We start from the raw sequence: 19,795 nt of genomic DNA, 5'->3' as shown, positions 1-19,795 counted from the left end.
ATGTAATCCTAACAATTATATTGTATATTATTCTACATATTCTATTTCGTCATTTATATAAATGAATATTATAACATTAACAGTTGAGAAGGAGCATCGAAGCATCATTGAAATTACAACTTGAAAACAGTGTAGCTTGAGTGCCTACCATAGTTGAGGAGAAACGTGTACTCTACCATCCTTGTAGATCAGTAAGTTTCTTCGTGATTGTTAAGGATTCAAAGCGCCCTTTTGAAAAAACTGTCTCTCGGAAATTCCAACAACAATTATTAATTCTTTGGATTTACAGAAATATAAGAGCAGTGTACAGATGAGCAAATTCCATTTTAACTTTTTTTCCTATTTTCAGACGATATGTAATTGTACATATTCTATATTTCATCATATATTTGCATTATATATTGTATTATAGTTTATATTGTATGTTATTTTATATTATATTGAATTATCATTGATACTAATATATAAATATATTAGATATTGAGTATTGTGTGGAATCAACAGGGCACCCAAACATCATCATTATCATTATGTTTTGCATAATTCAGGATTTGTCTACGCGTTATTTATAATTTGTGATTTAATCAATTGCAATTAACTAAATGCATTAATTTCAGATGAATCTTCTTATTCATTTTTTTCTCTATTTATTTTATTTTTTTTCATTCGAAATATTCACAAATTCCATAGTTTCCGTGCATTTATAAAACGTTCAATTTATTATCTCCAAAATATTTGTTTCATATTCCAGGTATTCACCTACATGCATATTGAAGACAGTAGGTCAGGATATAAATAGAATTCATTGTATCAATCATATTTTTTTTTGTTACAACAGCAATTTTTAATCCTGATCGCTTCGCAAAGCTATTGAATTCTAAAGATTTATGACTATTATTTTAAACTCATCACATTACTTCTCATCATTCCATTTTAATTTTCATATATTTTTATATATAAAACATATATAATCGTTTTGCCTTTCTCGTATAACAAAGTTGTACCGAAAGGCTATATGATCACTCCAAAAACTAATTTCTGATATTAAACCCGGCGACTCAGCTTTTTTTATTTAAAGGATTAAAGACTGCTTATGTAGTCAAAGATAATCTCTCCGATAGAGGTCCAGTGATAGCGGTATTCTTCAAGCAAAACACCACCGTATTAACTTGTGTTTACAGTAAGTAGTTATTTATAGCCTAAGTTAACAATTAAATTGATGTTTCAGAGAAGGTATTGGAGCACTGTAACTTTACAAGCCAGAGCACTAAATTTTATATAAGCTCCTCACCTGCTCAAATTTTCCTTACAATATTACTGAATTGACTGCAAATATATCAAATGGGGTCGGGAGGGTGCATCAGGGCATCAATGAGGTTACAACTGGACAATGAAGTAGTAGCCAATTGGAGTCAGGGAAGGAAAGAATTAGTCGTTCGCGCCTATTACTTTTATCTTCAACAGTTGTAAACCAGTTGACGCGCCCTTCTTCAAACAAACCATGGAAAGCTTGACAAGTATTGCAAATTTCACTATTCTTTTTGTTGGATCATTCTGCTGGAAGGAGATTCTCATTTTCCCGTGGATTTCGTGTAAGTGTCTCTGCTTACAGGTCCACCACCCCTATTTTTGGCCCTTCATACAGCAGTATGTTGAATTCAGAATGATACTGTAATTTGACCTTACTGTTAAGTGGAACCGCATGCAGAGCAAGACTCAAGCTAACTACATACATACATACATACATACATTTATGATTTACCCAGAAACTAGAACTAATTTACCGGCTTATGCTGACTATAGGTCGAAAATCCTTTCTCGAAAGTGTTTCTGTAATCGCCCTCTTGCAAAGCCGCGAAGTTCGATACCCATACTCGGACTAGAAGAATTTCAGCGTCCGATGATTCCGGCTTTATCAAATTTCGTCCCTATTGGTTTAGTGGTAAATACCTGCTTCTCATTTTAGTGTGCCTGGGCTCAATCTCAGTCAAAGCCGTAAGCATTTTCTAAGTCGTAAGTTCGTATTGTTAGATCATGACTACCTTCGGAAAGGAACAACAATGGATCACAATCATATAACGCAGAATATGGCTTATTTTTATCCCGATGCTTGGTTCTAATTACTTCGGGAATTTTTTGGGTTTTTCAACTCCTCTTTTTTTTGTATGAAGCATGAGACGATAGTAGACCGCCTCCCCTAAGCCCTTACGACATTAGTGTGCAGCCTCTATAAATTTAGGGGCTGCTATGAACTCGCGTTGCAATCCTCTTCAATAGTATGTCAGAATTGACGCCCGGCTCATCACAAAAAGTCCTGGAGGTAGCTCCATTGGTATAACTAGCCCCGATGCCTAGGAGGTCTATAGCTCCTTCTTTTTTTTTTTTTTTCTATTTTGAGCTTTTAAATTCTCGAACATTTTACCTCCTCATTAAGTTTTGTTAGTGGTAATGTGATAAATAAGGTCAAATCACCTAAGGGCGGATCAATCACACTCATCTATATTCTCTTTTGTCAAGCATGTGCTTTCTGTGGTAGCCCACAGTATCGAAGTGTGTTTTTTTTTACCAGCGCGATGATTGCTACAAATTGATAGCGTATGACCATTGCGTCTACACTGTGGTCGCTTTTTATGCGGTTTGTTTTTGCTTGTTTCTATCCTTTGATCTTGATGAAACACTGAGTATACCCCACCAAAAAATTAAAAAAAAAGCCAAGAAAAATCAGGTGGTATTTACAAAGCTGTGTAATTCAGGTCAACCGAGAAATTGGTGAAATGTATCCAAAAGGCGATCTCAGTGTAGTAGCGCTCGGGTTTGTCTCGCACACTCAAAGGTTCCCATCGGTAGGCAGGGGATATTTTTGCATATTTCATAAATATTCTTTCTATCTCTATTGAAAAAATAATAATAATGCAACATTCCTCCAGGGAATCCAACGGTAATCCTCCAAGCATACCGAAGGGAACCGCCAGGGATTCCGAAGGGAATTGTCGATGGAAATGTTTCAGAAATTCCAACGGGAATATTTCAAAGATTCCGAGGGGATTATTCCAGGGATTCCAATGATGATCTTCTAGGAATCCTCCATCATCAAGGAATTCCGACAGGAATATTCCAGGAATTTGAACGGGAATGTTCCAAGGATTCCTACGAGAATGTTTCGGGATTCGGACGGGAATGCTTCAGAGAATCCGACGGAAATGTTTCAGGGATTCCAATGAGAATCTTCTAGAGATTCCGAATGGAATGGGAATGTTCCAGGAGTTCCGACGAGAATGTTCCAGGGATTTCGTAGGCAATGTTCCAGGGATATAGAAGCAAATCGTCGATGGACTCCGAATTAATCCTCCAGGTATTCCGAAAAGAATCCTCATACGATTTCGAAAGGAATCCTTCAGGGATGTTGCAGGGATCGTTGAAGGCTTCCAAAGCAATTCGTCGATGGATTCCGATGCGAATCATTAAGGGTTTCTGAGGCGAAACGTCGAGAGACTCCCAATTAAATCATCAAGGAATTCTAAACGAAATCGTCGAAGGATTCTGGAACAAGTCAAGGAATTCTAAAACAAATCTTCGAACGATTCCGAAGCAAATCAACGAGAGATTCTGAATTAAATCCTCCATGGATTATGAAGGGTATCCCTCACAGATTTCCATAGGTATTCTCCAATGATACCAAAACAAATGCGGTGTGAATTCTTCTGGATTCCGATTGGACTACTTCGATGCAGTAGCGTGGCCAGAAAATGGGGTGAGGTGGGGGGGGGGGTATTTCTGAACATTTTTTCTTCGAAAAAAAAAGTTTCTTCAAAAAAAAAAATCTCTGGGAGGGGTCCAAAACCACCCCCGTGGCTTCGCCACTGCTTCGATGATTCTGAAAGGAGTTCTTTAGAGATTCCAAAGAGAATTCTTTTCAGATTCTGATGGGAATTCCTCTCGAATTCTTGTGAGAATCCTTCTTGGAGCTCATTTGTCCACTTATTTCATTATGATAGGATGAATATGGTAGATATTTTTTGTTGTCTTCAAACCTTTTCAGTAATTCATTATACTATATAACTTTTAAAATCCTAGGGGGGCTATTTTTTTTCCAGGGAGGGCTAAGCCCCCCTAGCCCCTCCTCATTTACGCCAATGGGTAGCTCCTCTTTGCCCATAAGGACGTGGTTCATATTATAAAATATAACCCAAACTCTATTGTGCAGAACTAGTTTTTTCAATTACGAAGTAGAAATTATAATTTAGTCAACATGCCTATTATATTAGTGAAACAAAATTTAAATATATCAATTAATGTACTTTTTCTTGATGGGCGTAATAGATTTTGACCTTAGGCTTTTGAACAGCTACTCGAGAATCTCGCCAAGACCCAAACCCTAGGATTGTATTCTCCATTCAGGACAGCAAATTTCCTCAATAGAAAAAAAGATTCCGTACTATTTGGTAGTTTGAAGAATGCAATACAATATCCAGCATTTTGCATTATTATAAAATATCCGCCATTACGCATTTTTGTCTCAGGTACCTCCAGAGACTAGCAAAGGTACCCCCAGCGGTACATGTACCCCCGGTTGAGAACCTCTGGTCTAGACGCCTGACGCCACTAACCACATGGCCATGAAGCTCATCAAAGTAAAGTGGTAAGCAATGTAGAGAAATCAAAAATGTATGGTATATTAAAAAAAAACTGTCGATTTTGAGCTCGTGGAGAACCTTATGCCTGGGATTAAGGCCAAGGTTCGCTCGTTCGGAAATAAAGGCAAAATAAATAAAATATATGATGCCAAAACTAACTTTAATTGTTTCTTTTTACTCCCTGAAAATTTGGTGATAATTTAAAAAAGTGCGGATTTTAAATGGTACATCCTTCGGCCTTTAAGTGTCCCTCCGCGCCCTACTTCTTTTCGACGACTTCCGTTGGTCCGGCGATCGATGACTTGCGAGTAGTGCGTATTGTTCGCGCTGATCGTCCCAGTACTGGCAAGATCTGCCGAGTGAAAACCAGCGGGCCTGCTAACATCCTGCCCCTGACGTGTAGATTCACGCCATGAACGCTATTTTATCAAACGACTTCTTAAAAACGACAGTTATTGTTCTTCTCAGGTTTTCCCGCTCACCTATTATCTATTATCGGTATCCGTTGACTATTGACAATTTCTTATTTCGACCCGGTCATAATTGTTGATAGAAAGCACTGTACCGATGCCTTCAGGCCAATCAACGAACAATCTGTCACATAGCTGGCCGGTAGCTATGCCATAGTGCCGATTCTAATCGACCACTACCACTGTAAACGCCGCCCATACCGCTGAATAATTCTTATAGAATGTAAGGAATCAAGCTTGATTTTTGGACTCATGAAGTATTCGATTCTCTAAAATTAATATTAATTTTATAGCAAAACAAATTCATTCTCTTTAACAACGTTCAGCCTACAGTAAATGTACTTTACATTCAAACAACTTGTTACCGATTCGATCACATCCTCGCCTAGTTACTTATCGATTGCAGTCAGTGGTTGGTGACAGAGAAAATCTCTCCTCCGCTGCCTTCCACTCTGCTGAGCTGCAGTATCAGTCGAATCGTGTTCGAGTTCCATCAGCCCAAACGGCTCAGTTGAGTGGCGACGACGGCGACCAGAAGTTGTAAATAGTTGTGCCAATATTCGCTGGCTTTGACCGACCGAGCGAATATTCTTTGATTGACAAATTAGCGAAAAGCGTCGTGACGGATGTGAGGTTCTGCTGGAGCTGGGGACGATCATCAGCAGATAGGCGCCAGTTTCTGCGGCGAGAGCACGTTCCATCGTCGTTACTCGCGCGGTCAGGATCGAAAGCCGCAAGGTTTGTGTGGACGTCTTAGACGCGCGCGCGCGTACTTCTCCGGACCGTTGATTGCCCGGTTGTGACTTCTGGCAAGAGCCTGTCGAGGATCTTTTGACACGTTCGTCCGTTCGGGGATAAAATGATCGATTGGTTGTTTTGTGGGTCGTTTGATGTGGAAGAGCAGAACTGAAACTGAAGTGACCTGACAATTGTCGGTTTGTGCAAATACGGTGAATAATTCCAGTTATACTGCGATTCACTTGAAGTGATAGCCGAAGAGTTTCATTCTTATCGCTTATTTCGTGCTCATAACCAGTTGATCGAAGTGAAATAAAGTACAGTGCAAGTACATAGTTGTGTTTGCGGTTTGCGAGTAGAAACATTTTTCAGTGAAACTGAATGAGTTTGTGAGCATAGTTTAATTCAGAAGAAGCTGCTTGTCGATTAAGACTCGCTTGGAATTGTTTTAGTCTGACAGACAAACTTTCCAACAATTGTTTGTGTTGTGTCTGCCGACCAAGCTCCAGTTGATGCAAATTGTTGGACATGCTGCAGGTAAACCAAGTTAAGAATTGTTTCGAATAGGGTAGATGTAATTGTTATCGACCTGATAATTTGATAAACAGTAATGATTTTTATTGTGTTTTATTTTATTTCGAACTATTATGTGCAGATATAGCTAAACGAACGAATTCCCAGAATTCATGGCATCGTTCTAGATCACGATTTTTTAAACTGCAAAGTTAATAAGCCATGCGTCTCCATCTGTTATCTTGAATATTTTATAAATCCCTATGGACATTCCGATATATCCGTTTCTGGTCCATTTTATATTTATTTTATTTAAAGGCGCTCATTTTAGACACACCGCCAATAATTTGTACCAGTTTAGCTTATACTTTTCGTCGGCTTGTAGCTGCGCAAAATCCATCACGACGACTACATTTTTTAGGCATCTACATACATTATTTAATGGCTGGTACAGGGGAAAATCATAAAAATCTCCGGCGCCAAATCGAAAAAAAGAAAAGGATAGTCGGATAGTCAGAGAAATTTCTAGATTAAAATAAGACAAAATGTTCGTTGGAATTCAGATATCATAGAAATGTGGAAGAGTTCTTCGTGGAAATTCAAGGAAGAAATTTGGCTGAATTTCCTTGAAAATTTAAAGGACTATCCTGTGGATGAAAAATTACAAGTATTTCCTGTGGAAAAGTCAGAGTTTCAGAGTTTATTACTCATCGAAATTCAAATGAGTTTTTTCGTGGAAATTGGAAAGAATTTTCCGTAAATATTTAGGAAAATATCGCCTCGAAATTCAGAAAATGTGTGGAAAGTACAGTCAGCCTAAAAATCATTCAGTTTTTATTCGATAAATGTTTGATAAAGCAGAACGTATTTCTCATTGTATAATAATAACACTTATTTAAATAGTAGTTTGTGCAACAAGTTGCAAAAAGATGATTTTTTCAGCACGAGTTGTACGTGCCGAGTTGGATAAATACTACGAGTGCTGAAAAAATCGAGTTTTACAACGAGTTGCACACACTATTTTTTGCAATGACGGAAAATGGACTTTAATTTTTTAAATCTGTTCCAAATTGTACAGCCCAAATTACTCCACATGATCATTCTTGCCAATAAATTATGTTGCTGCACAGACCAATCAGATTCCATTGTACCGTGCCGCATTGCATACTTCGATAAGCCGTAAAGCGATAGATGTACTTGCCTTTGGAAATTTTTGATGTCATGTCCATCAAACTAATTCATTTATTACGCTACGCAGAGAATACAGTATTTGAACACTTACCCAAGCTAAAACAGCAAAATGTAGTCATGTAACTAATGTTCTGATGTTGGGTTTTCATCATAGCACCCAAACGAGTGTTATAATGAATATTATGCAACCCATTGGAGTTGCATAATGTTCATTAAAGCACCCATTTCGCTGGTATGGAAAAGTAGGCCATTTTATCATACAAAGGCGAACAGTAAACTAGATATTATGATCAGGAATTGCAAAAAAATAGTTTATGGGGAATTTTTTTGTGTTTTTATTAGCGAGACTTTCAGCCCTAGGCTGGCTCGTCTCGTGAATGCTGAATTATTTTAAAATGAAATGAAATGTTTTCATTTTACATTTATTATTGCGATGATAGTGATAGCAATGATAGCCAATTTGAAATCCAATCATGGTAGGCATTTGGAATCACAGTAGTTTGACATGGGATACATAATTGAACAAAGCGTGCCTAAAAAAAACAAATTAAGATCATTCAGAGATCGATTCTGCATAAACACGCTTTACATTTTCGACTTAAGATTAAAGACATTTGGCCGAAGAGTGAATCAAGTGAAAATTTGTTTGGATACGACAATGACGTGGCAGTGAGGAAAATCAAAAAAGATTTAAAAAATAAGTGAAATTTGGACGAAAATAAGGCTAGCCATTATATGTATACCATTCGCAGGCATAATCTAATGGTAGGGGGACTGGAGGTAATATGGACAACCTAAGGAGTCGCGTCAAATTGCAAGATTTTTCCCTTATCGATTCGTTTTGGGATCCGCGAGGTTTGTATATACAAAAAGTTGGTGAATTAAATGTAAAAAAACACTAGAATAAAATGTTGGGTCAGCTGTTGAGGAAAACAAATCAAACGCACGGAAATTGATCTAGATTGCGGTGCTGCAAATAGTTCATTGTGACATATGCAGCACCCGGGCAAAGATTTAGTTTCATTCCAAATCTACTATTCTAGTTTGAATCTGGAGCAAAATAGAACAAACTCGCCGGTTTCCCCAACAGTGTTCCATTCATGTTTTTCAAATTTTCAATAAAATTAAATCAATATGTTGCTGCCAAGAAAGGCGCCATAATTGTAAAGTGGATTGATCCGTAGATAAAATAACGAATTCATACACCAAAACAATTGAAAAATATTTGAATCTCGTGATTCATTTGTGGTTCCAATTTGCAAAAAATAGAACTGAGCGTTATATCAGTTTTATTTTTTTGACAGTTGACTAGTAGGGACACGGCAGGTATTTCCGTTCATCGTCATAGGGGCTAAAACCATCGAAAGGAACGTCCTTTAGCTAGAACTCCACTATAGCAGAACGTATCTCCTGAGCTTACGATTTGATACGGATGAGTTTGTCAAAAAAGTTTCTCTTTTATTGGTTTTCGAGACTATGACGAAAAGACGAAAATACCTGCCTGAATCCTATAAAAAATGAATCTGCTGGGAAAATGAATGTTTCAGATTTATACTCAAACTGACAGCCCCGAAAGATTTGAATCACTGCTGATTTTACTCTAAATGTTTATTTCGGAATCATCCACTGTAATTTTTTTTCCATGTGTGTGGACAATATTTACGGGACTAAAATATTATCAGGTGGAAATCTCCAAGAGTCCGAGCTGTAAACCAGACTATAAATTGGTCAGGATTTTTTAACTTTTCCCAACAAAATTGCATAAGTCCCGCTTTTTTGGAAGCACATGGGAACAAAATCAATGGACAAGATTCTCAAGGTGTGAGGCTACTTTTAGCGTAGTTTTAATCAATTTCGATCAAAAAGGACTGTGAATCGATTAGATTTGACATTTATTCTCATGCGCCAACCATATTCATGTTAATAATTAAAATTACATTTGATTAATGTTCTTTCCTTGTTAAGATTCTTGTTGTTCTTATTCGTAATTTTTTCCCCACTTATATTCATGAAAAAGGGATTGAACAATCCCACCCTATTGCTCTTTTCGCATTTGTCTTTTGAATTTTTTTCTTAGCCTTCTTTAACTATTGTTTATTGTCATTTTCAATTGTTTAGAATCAGTTTTTGATATAGGTCAGCGGTTCTCAACCTTTTTCTTGAGAGGTATCCCTTCGAACTTTTGTTAATTAAATTAGGTACCCCCTATGTTTTTTGCTGTAAATGGAAATAAGCGTTATTCATAAGATATATGAAAAATTGACCTGATCAATTGCTCTCCATAAAGTTGGCTAAAATTTTCATAAGTCCGTGAAACTTTTCAATTCAAATTACCCAAACAGCACAATTGATGCAAACCCAAGTAGCACAGATTGTCACAATTGAATTACGGTGATCGATATGCGACAAAATTATATGTGAAATTTTAATAACTGTGACTGTATCTGTAACACTAGTGCAACCAAAAAAGCGCAAAAAGTTGAGCTACTATGTAACTAGCTATACGGTCTTACATTAAGTTGCGCTGTAATCCATCCGTAACATTTCTATGTTACAGTAACTGAAGCATTCTGGTCTTGATTGCCACATTGTAACTATTTACTGACTTCTACTTGTCAACATTTTATTGTTGTCATGAAACTTTGTTATGTATTTAATACGAAAATAAAACAAATCAGGTCACAATGTCACTGAAATTGAATGTCAGTAATCAAAAAGTTGAAGACATGAATCTAAAATAACATATCGCAAATGGTTTTATGCAAAGTGTTATTTTTATGTTATTTTAGCAGAGATAAATGTGCGGAATGGAATTTTTGGTGAAACCTATCATTTTAGCTAGCTAAAATCTTCGCGCCTTCAATGGGATTGTATAAACTCGTCTTATCATTCCGTGCCGATAGTTCGAACGAGCCAGACGTGTGTGCTGTGTCTCATCGCGGATTGTGTTCGGTAGTGAAAAGGCTATTGTGTGGTGCGCTCCTACCTACGGATCCAAGGCGATCACTGTCGGCGAGTGAAGTAGCTGCTTCTGGCGACGCCAGTGAAGCAGGCTATTGTTACTGCTGCTACCTACAGCAGCAGGGGCAGATAAGTGGCAAAACTTTTTATTGTTCTCCCTTCTGTTTGATACAGAGTGGGACTGCTTAGAATTAATCGAATTAGTTTTTTTTTAAGTTTTTTTTTCTAATTTGCTATTAGTTCTAAGTTAGTATAAGCAAAATTATCCTTCCACCTTGCGGGGTGAGAATGGAGGAGGAGACTGGAGAAGGCAATGTGCCTGCTAAAAATGGAGGGCGCACTCGATTGTACCATGCGGCTTCGCCTGGGCCTTGGGTTGTTTACTTTCGGCAGAAAGTAAAAAGCCTAGATTTTCTCGGCATTAAACGAGATTTGACGCGTCGTTTTCCGAAGCTTGATTTTAGCCAGATCAACAGGAACAAACTACGCATCACCGCACCTACATACCAGGTGGCGAATGAAATTGCTGGCGACAGGGCGTACAATGTTGAATATATGGTTTATGTCCCTCGCGGGAGGTCGAAATTGAAGGTGTGATCAACGCAGCGAGCCTGACTTGCAAGGATGTACTTGCGGGAAAAGGCCGCCTAAAGAATGCAATGGAGTCTACCGTGGATATTCTGGACTGCAAGGAATTGCATTCAGCAGCCACGGTAGATGGAAAGAAGGTATATTCCAAGTCAGGTTCGCTTCGGGTGACGTTCGCCGGTTCGATGCTCCCAAAATATGTTGATATTGAAAACATGCTATTTCCGGTGCGTCTTTTTGTGCCAAGGGTATTTAATTGTACCAATTGCAAACAACTTGGTCACACTGCCGAGTTTTGTGACAACAAACCACGTTGTGGCAAATGTTCTGAAAGGCATCGGGAGGAGTCCTGCCAGCAACAGGCAACAAAATGTGCTTATTGTGGTTTGAATCCTCCCCATGGTTTGCAGGAATGCCCGGTGTACAAAAAGCGCACCCAAAAGTGAAGCGCTCGTTGGTACAGCGCTCCAAGCAGTCGTATGCGGAAATGGTTAAGTCGCAAGACACATCCGCCACAGCCACTGCATCGACTGCTATTTCAGCCACCGTTCGTGTAAGTGATTATTATGATTCCATATCCATTGATGAATTGGACTCTGACGCAGCCGATATGGATGATCCTGCGGAGGTACACGTGCCCGAAAAGAGGAAGCAACCGTCTTCCCCGGGATCACGCCGCAAGAGAACAAAAATCATCCATAAAAGCTTGGCAAAATCTGAAGGTAATGGGGGTTTATTTAAAATCCCGAAGCAACCTGTCCCTACTGCTTCTTTTGATCCTAGTTGCAGTAAGACATTCCCGCCATTGCCAAAATCCGATGTTTCGAAGAAACATCCGGCTAGGAGAATCAACGAAAGAAAAAAAGTAATTCGCACTTCTAGTAAAAGTATTCCGTCCAAGCGAGGATTGATCTCCTTTAAGGACCTTGTGGACCGCTTTTTGAATTTATTCAATATTCCGAATTCATTGAGGCCTATCATTGACCTTTTTATACCAACAGTGGAAAGTTATCTGAAGCAATTGACTGTTTCATGGCCCCTTCTTGCAGGAATTGTATCTTTCGATGGATAATACGGCCAATACCCAAGATACAATCACTGTGCTGCAGTGGAACTGTCATAGTCTGAAAAATAAATTAGACGTGTTCAAGTCTTGATTCGCAATTCCGGTTGCGATATATTTGCACTCTGTGAAACATGGCTTTCTTCTGAAGATGAAATCAACTTCCACGATTTTAATATTATTCGCCAAGATCAGGATGATCATTATGGTGGCGTTCTTTTGGGGATCAAAAATGCTACTCCTTCTACAGAATTCCCATTCCGACTGTTCCCGGCTTAGAAATCGTCGCATGCCAAGTAAATGTGAAGAATAAAGATCTTTGCATAGCTTCAGTGTACATTCCTCCAAATGCCTCTATTAATCGTCGACATTTTTGGAGCGCAGTCTCCCTCCTATCATCTCCAGTATTGATATTGGGTGATATGAACGCACATGGTATTGGATGGGGCGAAACGTATGACGATTATAGAGCGCCTATTTTCTATGATTTGTGTGACGATTTCAATTTGAATATTTTGAACACTGGTGAAGTAACTCGAATAGGACCAAATGGTCAACAAAGCCGTATTGATCTGTCTTTATGTTCAAATTCACTATCATTAGATTGCACGTGGAAGGTAATTCAAGATCCCCATGGTAGTGACCATATGCCGATAGTCACCACAATTAAGAGTGGCTATCAACAATCTGAGCCAGTTAATGTTCCTTTCGATCTCACGAAGAACATTGACTGGCAAAAATTTGCATCGGCGGTAAAAATTGGTATTGACTCAACTGATACTCTTCCACCTTTGGATGAATATCGATTCCTTATTGAGTTGATTCAAAAAAGCGCACTAGAAGCTCAGAAACGACGTGTTCCAAGTACATCTGTCATCAGAAGACCAGCCACTCCTGGATGGGATGATGAATGTACTAAGTTGTATTCTGAGAAATCTGATGCCTTCAAGGCCTTCCGTAAACACGGAAGGTCAGAGCTTTTTGAAGAGTATTTGAGGCTCGAAAGAAAACTCAAAAATCTTCTCAAGGCAAAAAACGTAGCTACTGGCGACGTTTTGTCGAGGGACTATCACGAGAAACCTCAATGACAACACTTTGGAAAACGGCTCGCAACATGCGGAACCGCATTTCCACCAATGAGAGTGAAGAATACTCCAATCGATGGATATTCAACTTCGCAAAAAGGTCTGCCCAGATTCCGTACCAGCAGAACCGCTATTTCGAGAATCAGTCACTGATCCCGGTTCTTTGGGTGGACCATTCACAATGCTGGAACTTTCTATGTCTCTTCTTTCATCGAATAACTCTGCTCCGGGATGCGATAACATCAAATTCAATCTTCTTAAAAATCTCCCAGATATCGCAAAAGACGATTACTTGACCTGTACAACTGCTTCATGGAGTACATCATTGTGCCACCTGAATGGCGACAGGTCAAAGTAATAGCTATTCAAAAGCCTGGGAAACCAGCGTCTAATCACAATTCATACCGACCGATTGCCATGCTATCATGCATGAGAAAATTATTGGAGAAAATGATCCTTTCAAGAGTCGACCATTGGGTCGAAGAAAATGCATTGCTTTCAAATACTCAGTTTGGATTTCGGGAAAGGGAAAGGAACAAACGATTGTCTAGCGTTGCTTTCTTCAGATATACAACTGGCCTTTGCGCACAAGGAGCAATTGGCTTCAGTATTCTTGGATATTAAGGGCGCTTTTGATTCAGTTTCCATAGAAGTACTGTCAGACAATCTGCACAGTAGTGGATTACCCGTTATTATGAACAATTTCTTGTATAATTTGTTGTCAGAAAAACAAATGAACTTTACACTCGGCACTCTGACAACTTCCAGAAATAGCTACATGGGCCTTCCCCAAGGATCATGTTTAAGTCCCTTGCTTTATAATTTCTATGTTAAAGATATTGACAATTGTTTGGAAGGACAATGCACGCTCAGACAACTTGCAGATGATGCCGTGGTCTCTCTAAGAGGTCCATGTGCAGCTGTCTTGCAAGGACCATTGCAAAGTACCTTAGATAATCTGACTGTTTGGGCCAGACATTTGGGGATCGAGTTTTCACCGCAAAAAACTCAGTTGGTTGTGTTTACTAGGAAGCGGTACCCAGCTCAACTGAAACTAAAACTGTTGAATGATGACATCAACCAATCTTTATCTTCTAAATACCTTGGGGTCGTGTTTGATTCCAAATGTACCTGGAAACTCCACATTGAGTATTTGATACAAAAATGCCGGAAAAGGATCAATTTTCTACGTTCTATCTCCGGAACATGGTGGGGTGCTCACCCGGAAGACCTCATCAAACTCTATAGAACGACTATTCTCTCTGTTTTAGAGTATGGCTCCTTCTGCTTCCTCTCAGCAGCTGATTGCCACCTGATCAAATTGGAACGAATTCAGTATCGTTGTTTGCGTATTGCCCTTGGCTGCATGCATTCAACGCATAACATGAGCCTGGAGGTGCTTGCTGGAGTCACTCCTTTAAAGCACCGTTACTGGGAGCTCTCACTTAGAATACTCATCAAATGTGGAACAAGTAACAAACTTGTTCTAGATAACTTCGATAATATGCTTGAACTAACTTGTCGTTCAAGATTCCTGAGAGTTTATCTCAACTACATATCATCAGATCTTTGTCTTCCGTGTTATAATCCCCCTCGAGTTCACTTCACCAACGACAGTTCCTCAATTGTATACGATCTGTCCATGAAACATGCTATTCAAGGAATACCAGATCATCTTCGACAAATATCTATTCCCTCACTTTTTTATGAAAAATATGAACATGTCAATTGCAACAACAGATATTTCACTGATGGTTCTCGCATCAACGGATCCACTGGCTTCGGTGTTTTCAATGTGACTTCAACCAACTTTCCGAAACTTCAGGAACCGTGTTCGGTTTATGTTGCTGAGCTGGCAGCAATTAACTTCGCTTTGGGGATAATTTCCAATCAGCCCGTAGACCATTATTTCATCTTCTCGGATAGTCTTAGTTCTATCGAGGCACTCCGGTCGATGAAACCTGTTAAGCACGCATCTTACTTTCTTTCAAACATAAGAGAGCAGATGCGTGTTTTGGTCGAAAGATCATTCAAGATTACCTTTGTTTGGGTCCCATCTCACTGCTTAATCTACGGCAATGAGAAGGCAGACTCGCTTGCAAAGGTGGGCGCACAGGAAGGTGAGGTTTATGATAGACAATTCTCGAGCAACGAGTTTTTCCCATTAGTCCGTCAGAGTACTCTTCAAAGTTGGCAAAAGAATTGGACACACAATGAACTCGGACGGTGGCTATTTTCCATAGTTCCAAAAGTTTCTGGGCGAGCGTGGTTCAGAGGTGAGGACTTAAGTCGAGGCTTCATTCGCGTGATGTCGAGACTTATGTCTAATCACTATTCACTAAACGCACATCTGTACAGAATAAACCTTGTCGATAGCAACTTATGTAGGTGCGGAGCCGGTTATGATGACATCGATCACGTAGTTTGGTCCTGCTCGGAAAATGACGCCTCCAGAGAGCAATTATTGGATACCCTTGTGGCCCGAGGTAAACAACCCTTCAGGGAAGTTCGCGGTGTTTTGGGAGATCGTGATGTTGTCTATATGCAGGCCATTTATAGTTTTCTTTGTGCTTCTGACATCAAAATCTAACATTTTGTTTTTTTTTTCTTTCTTTAAAGTTTTTGTTTTTTGGTCTGTCTCTGCCTTTTTGTTCCGTAGAGCTCCATAGCTCTTGCCATCCGGAAGATGCTCCCAGTCGAACCATTCCTCGAGCACGACGACACGCCACATCGTCACTGACGCCAAATGCCCGGATGAGAAGCTGAAATTTCCTGATCCCAAATCCTAAGCCCCGTCCATCCTTAAACATTGTAAACTAACCTCGAGTCACCACGAGTACGCTGGCTTCTACCCCCCTCTTACTAACTGAAAAATTAAATGATATTGATTGTATATATCATAAAGAACCATGGCTCCGTAAAGTGTTATACACGCCTGAGCCTACCAAATAAACGAAATTGGAAAAAAAAAAAAAAAACTCGTCTTATGACAAGTGAAGACATTCCACTAAAAAGCTCAAAATAATTTTCTTATCTACTTCATTAGTGTTTCATTTTCCTTTATAAATAGGAATGGAAATTTTATGTCTACTAGTAATATCATAGGAAGATTGATACACAAATTGTGACGGATATGTATTTTTCCACATTTTATAAATCAGGAATTTTGGTCGAAAAGGAGCATATAATCACCAATGTACTGTTGTTGTTCTTGTTTTTAAAAGTTATGGAAAAAAACAGCTATGTGAAAAAAAAACTTTGAATAATTGTATCTAAATGCAAATTTCCGAGATTAGTAGATGTCTTTTCAAAGAAGCAAAAGTCGACTTTTCTCGGAAAAGCATTAGAAGTCGAGTCAAGTACGAGACACTGAAAACGGCCTCACAGTTGAGGTCGAAATACGTATCTGCAAAGATAACAAAACGTAGTGAAATTAAATGGAAAGTACTAAACTCGTCTTAGACGGTTGAATCCATTTCACTTAAAGAGCTTAAATATTTTTTAGTAGTCTATCTACTGTACTTAACTGTAACTGTATTGACTTAACACTCAAGTACGTTCGATCTACCTAATTTTATAAAAGAAGTGCCTCTTAAGCCAAATAATAGCTGCAAGCACTCTGCTCCCTATCGACTACTACAGATATAAAATGATTGAATGTAGAATGAATTGATAGAAATAAACAGTATTCAAATTGCCTCCGCAATGGCTGGATGGCTCAAAAACGGTCGTCTTTTAATTAAATCCGTACTACAACACAACGTATTTATAGGGTCCTATCCGCTGCGCGATCAAATAGTTTTGTCAAATTGCTGTGCACTAAACAATATTAAGCTGGACGATATTACTTAGTGATGTAAACGGTAATACAAAAATTCGTTTTTTCATGAAACTTTTCAGTATACAACGATTTCCGATATGGACACAATCATTTCACATGCAGTGTTAATTATATAAATAGGGCTATACAAATCCGTTACATACGGGTTACAAGTAACCTATCATTTTTACAAATCATAAACAAGTTACATTGCAACTATTACGACTGTGAAGATTAGTTACTAGTAACATTTTTTTTTTGCAACACTGATGTGACTAGGTACACTGTAATTTGCTTCCATAGCTATTGATGTTTCAGGGTAACTCGCTTCGTTTGACGTTTGGCAACTTTTGGAATAATTCGCATTGTGTTTTAATTATAAAATTCAATTCCAAATTAGTGAATGTACAAAAAAGTGTGCATGTGCAGTATCTCTGTCTCAAAATTATAATTCAGCACCAGACATCAATGGTGTTAGAAATTCAAATCAGGATGGAGGCTCTCTCACTATATATCATGAAATTATTGTGGTGTTTTTGTTACTTGGCAACTACTATTCGGATAGTCTTTCGGTAACTAATTAAAAACTTTATTGTGACTAAGCACTTATGACAGCTCAATGTTATGGTTACAATTCAGTGACCCTGTAACTGCTTAAAAACTTATAATACATTTAGTTTCAAGATGACTGAAAAATGACCCGAATGCAATCAACCGCGACTTGGAATGTTTCAAGCATCCTAAATCCGACCATTATGTAACCTTTCATTTATTTTTTTATATTTAAGAGTTGTTACATGTGCTACTTGGGAATTTGGTTGCTGCGACTTAATTGTAACTGAATCTGGTGGTATAGATATTGCAGTGATCTATTTGAAACATGGGTGCTGCTCGGGTAGGATTACTCATCGAACTTCCTACAGGATTTTTATGACTAATGAAGCCTCTTTAAAATAGGATTCCACGCGTATTGAAACGAATCTTCTGGACCTCTTGATGTAAAGCTTAGGGGCCTTTTGAAAGGTGGCTTTCGAGCCAGTACTATCTTTATTAAATAGACTTTCAGCACTAAGCAGGCTTGTCTCCGATAATTTTCGAGCTACTTAAAAAGAGGCTTCCGAGTATTTTGAAAGTAGGCTTCTGAGCCTCTTGAAAAAATAATTCAAAGCTTCTTGAAGAGAGGCTTTTGATAAAGGACGCTTCGGATCCCCTTTTTAAAAGTACGCTAGCAAGCCTTTTGAAAGAAGAGTTCCGAGCCTCTTGAAGGAAGGTTTCCAAGGACGTTTCTGAACCTCTTGAAAGAAAAATTTCGAGCCTTTTAAAGGAAGGCTTCCAAGCCACTTCGAAGGGAGGCTTCCAAACCACTTGAAAAGAGGCCTACGAGCCTCTTGAAAGAAGGCTTATGAACCTTTTTTTGGAGCTTGAACCTTATTATATGGAGGGGCTTATGAAGATTCTACCATGAGACAACAAAGGTTCATTCACAAATTCTTAAAATGTGTTTATTTTGAGACTTCAGTTCCCTCAATCCCCACGAAGCATTCCCACACTTCAAACAAAAGATATTTTAGTTACTAGATAAAGATTGTCGCTTCGGTTCCCTTTATTCTGCTGTCCGGAACATGTTGGGTACCAAGCTGTCAAATCGTATGAATTTTCCTTCTATGACATTTAGCTCCCCTATCCTCGCCAGCAAAAGGTGTTTCGGACAGCGACGACAGCGACAATCTTTATCTGGTAACTAAAAAATATTTTCTTCAAACCTCAAGCAGCCAGCTATATGCTCGAAAGGGCCAAAAGGCTATTGACCTAGCCCCAGTGGTCTACAAATTTGATCTGATGCATTTTCATTCTGGCCTTGAGTGTATACAAGAATATATAATTGAGGCGTTTTGTAAATTCAGACAAAGCATATCCACTGGGAAGCGTCGCGTTTGGTATGTTATGTCAATGCGTGATCCATAGTGTGTGAAGAAACTAGAGTACAATATTTAAACCACACTGCTGTAGACCATAATTGCAAATGCCTTTGGGTTTATAATTCTTGATGTGATTATCTATTTCCCAGAAGAACCAGTGATTCACCCATTGCAGGTTAATTGTAATCAACATCTTCGGACAAAACTTTCATTTTGAAAAAAGATACCGCTCTGGCGCAAGCACAGCAACTGACTATGAGGTTTCAGTAACGCTTCAATATTTTTGAATTACTTATTCTGAATTCCTGAAATATATATAAAAAAAAAACAGAATAATCCACCTAGCGATTATGGTGCCTTTCTCGTGTATTATAAAACAAGAAAACACATAAGAGTAACAAGAAAAGCCCATAACTCGAGCAGGAGCGACGACCTCGATAACAGAAATTGGTATGATTTAGCCGATAACAGAATTTGGTATGATTGGTATGATTAGCCATAAGAGGTAAAATACCAAAAAAAATACCATAAACTTATATGCAGAATACTTGAGGCATACCATGCTTAGGTATTTCAATACCAAACGAACAATAATTGATTATGCATTTGGTATTGAAATATAATTTAATAACAGAGGGTGTTATGGCTGTTATGTGTTATTGTGCATATTAATTGTTGGTATTATTCCTTTGGTATTTTACCTCTTATGCAGGGCTAGTTCATGACAGAGTATGGTATCAATAACAGAATTAAGTATTGTTGAGCCCAATTTCTCCTGCTCGGGAAGAGAGGTCAAAATTGCACTTTAGGGAG

The 19,795-nt window shown here is 38.5% G+C and overlaps 2 protein-coding genes across 2 annotated transcripts in view; both read left to right on the top strand.

The window, feature by feature from the left end:
• Positions 1-19,795, top strand: part of LOC134221554 (uncharacterized protein K02A2.6-like) — a 102,330-nt gene that overhangs the window by 46,426 nt on the left and 36,109 nt on the right. The window lies entirely within an intron of this gene.
• Positions 5,643-19,795, top strand: part of LOC134226609 (open rectifier potassium channel protein 1) — a 99,137-nt gene continuing 84,984 nt past the window's right edge. The window contains exon 1 of the mRNA XM_062707485.1: positions 5,643-6,379. The gene's annotated coding sequence lies outside the window, so the exon portion shown is untranslated. The remainder of the gene's footprint in view (positions 6,380-19,795) is intronic.

Source organism: Armigeres subalbatus, chromosome 3, assembly GCF_024139115.2.
Source record: "Armigeres subalbatus isolate Guangzhou_Male chromosome 3, GZ_Asu_2, whole genome shotgun sequence".
Taxonomy (NCBI): Eukaryota; Metazoa; Arthropoda; class Insecta; order Diptera; family Culicidae; genus Armigeres; species Armigeres subalbatus.
Note: the sequence above shows the minus strand (reverse complement) of the source record. Positions and strands in the feature narration are given on the sequence as shown.